At 43.2% G+C, this 3,910-nt stretch overlaps 1 non-coding gene across 1 annotated transcript; it reads right to left on the bottom strand.

Annotated features, from left to right (window-relative positions):
- Positions 1-309: 309 nt before the first annotated feature.
- Positions 310-411, bottom strand: LOC118718722. The gene has a single exon (XR_004987903.1). It is a non-coding gene; the product is annotated as a U6 spliceosomal RNA (small nuclear RNA).
- Positions 412-3,910: the final 3,499 nt, after the last annotated feature.

Below are 3,910 nucleotides of genomic sequence, written 5' to 3'. Positions count from 1 at the left end.
TAGAAACATCGATGAGAGAGAATCATCGATCAGTTACCTCTTGGCTCACCCCCTATTGGGGATGTGCCCGCAACCAAGGTAAATGCCCTTGACTGGAATTGAACCTGGTACCTTTCAGTCTGCAGGCTGACACTCTATCCACTGAGCCAAGCTGGTTTCAGCCATATGTGCACTTTTGCTACTCTCTTCACCTTCTTTCATTCAGTTCTTCCTACCCCCTACCCTCTGACAGCTGTTCTACATATCCATGTCTCTGTTTCTATTTTGTTCATCAGTTTATTTTGTCCATTACATTCCACATATAAGTGAAAAAATATGGAACGCTTCGCGAATTTGCATATGCCCTTTGTGCAGGGTCTGTGCTAATTTTCTCTTTGTTGTTTCAAGTTTATTTCCAAAGCAAGCACTCTATCTTTTCCATATTAGCAATAAAGTTGGAGGAGGAAAGGCGAGATTTCAATACAAAAGTAATACAAGGTGAAAAAGAGGCAAAAACCAAGTGCTGTAGGACCCCTAGAGGAGTGAATGGCAGCATTTGATGTGTAAGAATGGAGAAGCTGAGTCAGGACAGCCCTAGAGAACGAGAACTATCTACAATAGCCTAATGTACGGAAGCAGAGAGGTTCTTTCTTTGCACAGCTGCATGTCAGGAACTGCTCTCTGGTGGCCCTTCCACCCCATGGGAACCTACATCCCTGAGCTCTTCTCAGAGTGAGCAGTCCCCACTGCTTGGGGGCAGGAGCCCTCTGCCTCTTTGAAGAAGTGATGCAGAGGGTAGAAATGGGAAGCATGGAGGGGTGACACCCTCTCCAAGGCCCCAGGCAGCTGCTTCTAATGCAGGCTGACCTGGAAGAATCCCTCCAGGCAAAGCCAGGTGAGAAAATGACAGAGAAGTCAAGTTCGTAGGGGTGGAGGTGGGACTTTTTGCCTGTTTTTTTTTTTCTTCTTCTTCTTTTTCTTTCAGGATTGCCTGCTAGTCTCTCGTTCCTCTTTTTTTTCTGCTGCTCTCATTTGACTTTTGGTTCCTTCTTACTACTGTTTGGGTACTCGTTGCTCTCTGCTGAATACTCTTTGCCCAGCAATGCATCAAAATGAGGTGAAAGCCAGGTTTCTCAGGCTCCCTCCAAACAGAATTCCTGATCTCTCGGGCTCAGCCATTCTGCAGCCACAGCGTCTATACGAGGCAGTTTTCTAAGGCTGCTCAGATTCCAAACAGACCCTTTGTCTGTCTCTGTGTGCGCTTGTCACATGTCGGCTTTCAGGCTCAGAAAATGAGACCCTGAAGTCACAGATGGTGCGGTTGCTAATCTTGCAGATAGGTACTGATTGATGTGTTCCCGGGCAAGCTGTGCTTTTCGCAGAAACCACCTGGGAGCAGATGCCCGTGTCCAAAAGAGGGTAGGAATCGGAAGCATGGCCTGGGCTAGTGGGGGAGGTAGATTCTGCCCTTTAGTACTCCTCAAACCCATGATTGTCACATTTTTAACAATATATTTTTATTTATTTCAGAGAGGGAGAGATAGAAACATTAATGCTGAGAGAAAATCATCAATTAGCTGCCTCTTGCATGCTGCCTTCCCAGGCATAAGCCCTGACCAGGAATTGAACCATGACCTCCTGGTTCATAGGTTGACACTCAACTACTGAGCCACACTGGCTAGGCGGTTGTCACATATTTTAAAAACAAGGCTACCTTTCTCTGTATGGCTCAGACCACTTTATATTCAACCACCCTTCATGCTGCCACTCATGCCCTCTTAGGCTCTTTTCTCTTCTGCTCTCAGCTCTAATTTTTTTTAAAAAAAATATATTTTATTGATTTTTTTACAGAGAGGAAGGGAGAGAGATAGAGAGCTAGAAATGTCGATGAGAGAGAAACATCGACCAGCTGCCTCTTGCACACCCCCATTGGGGATGTGCCCGCAATCAATGTACATGCCCTTGACCGGAATCGAACCTGGGACCTTTCAGTCCGCAGACCGACGCTCTACCGCTGAGCCAAACCGGTTTCAGGTGTGTAATTTTTTTTTTTAATCTTCTCCACTAGATGGGAGCTCTTAGAGGGCTTGCTGACAGTGTGATTCATTCTGTATATGAGCAGCCTACTCACTATCCATCAATTTTTATGGAATCACAAAATCTCAGACCGTAAAGAACCATAAAGATATTTCATTCTCATGGTGCCATTAGACATCCAAGACTGGTTTGATGATATGGATAGATTGCTAAATGGAAAGGTAGGTGGATTGATGCTTCACTGAGTGGATAGTACATGGGTGGATTGATGAATTGGAAGACGAATGAATTGGCAGATGAGTATTATAGGTAAGAAAAATGGGATTCAGAAAGGCTATATTGTCTGGTCCACAGTCAAGCAGGGGTTATGTGCTAGAGCTGGTTCCCAAGACCATGCTCTTAGGGATTATGCTAGATTATTACTTGGGATGGATGTTCTCTGGGCAGAAGGCTGACTCACCTAATAGCTAGTGTATTCCTTTCCTTCCAGCACTTTACTCAGCTGCCAGGAGCTACTTAGGATGGGAGAAAGTTTTTCCATGTGCTTCTTGCTCCCTTCTCTAACAGAAGAAAGAGAAATTTTATAAGAGAACATAAGTCCTTCCCTTGCTCCACTCCCCGACACCCAATTATTCTGGAAACCAACCATGAGCAGTGTGGATGGTGAGAGTCTGCAACAGTCTCCGATTCTAGCCCAGGACGTCCAGGGGTTCTGAGGGAGCCATCTGGGACAGAGGTACTCCTTCAATCCTGACCGTCAGCGTTACCTGGTGAGCATTAAAGCTACACAGACATTTCCTAGACCCAATCTCTAGATTTTTCTGAGATACTCCTGAGAAAGTTTGTTTAAAAAGTTCTCCAAACAATTTTAGTCATTAGATGGGTTTTGAATCTCTGCTCTGGATGATAATGGCAGATAGATATGTGAATAGGATAGTTTTATTTGAGTCCATAAGACAAGTAATACAAATACGCTAGTATAATATAATAATAAATAGTAATACAATAATAAACTCTGTGTCTTATATACTCACAACTGTAAACTATAAACCCACTTTGCCAACCCCTGTATTTCACATCGATATTTGTTACTTTTCCTTGCTCGCTAGAAGAACAGAGATTTTTTAATCTATAATAACTCCAGAAACCAGAACAGTGCTGGCACACGACAGGCAATCAATAAACATTTATTGAATAAATATGAGTCATCTCATCTATTGCTCAATGTGAATACTATCGAAAAATGAGTGTGGATAAAAAATGAGCTCTGTAATAAATCTAACCAAAAGTAACCTCACAGGGTGTTCTGACCATAAATTCCTAACTGGGGAGGTTATATGGGTAAGCCTAGAATTTCCCTAGTAAAAAGTTATTTTTCCCTTAAGCAAGCTCTGTTCACTGTTTTTGTTCATTTAGGTCAGTGGTTGGCAAACTGCGGCTCATGAGCCACGGTTTGCAGCTCTGTTGCCTATGGGTTTGCCGACCACTGATCTAGGTTAATACACCTTAAAAATGCCTCTTTTCAGACCCCTGGGAAGTGTAACCACACCCAAGAGAGCACACCTCTTGGTGCCTATCTTGTGCCTGGCTTTCTGCCACCTTCATGTAATCTTCCTCATGGTCCCTCCTTGATTCCAAATGCATAAAAGGAACTGCAAAACTTACCCTTGGGAGCATTTGAGACTTTGGCAATGTCATCAGTTTGGCTCAAATAAACTTTCATAAAAATTCTCTACAAGTTTGGACAGTTCTTACATCAACACAGGGAAACGAAGTCATGGATCTCAGATACTTTCGAAGATATTTTAATTGGGAAGGGCACTTCATTTGAGACTCATAGAAAGGATGAAGCATTTCAGCAGGAAATATAAAAAAAAATACCTTCTTTAGTTCA

This window comes from Pipistrellus kuhlii, unplaced genomic scaffold (genome assembly GCF_014108245.1).
Source record: "Pipistrellus kuhlii isolate mPipKuh1 unplaced genomic scaffold, mPipKuh1.p scaffold_m20_p_14, whole genome shotgun sequence".
In the NCBI taxonomy this organism is placed as follows: Eukaryota; Metazoa; Chordata; class Mammalia; order Chiroptera; family Vespertilionidae; genus Pipistrellus; species Pipistrellus kuhlii.
Note: the sequence above shows the minus strand (reverse complement) of the source record. Positions and strands in the feature narration are given on the sequence as shown.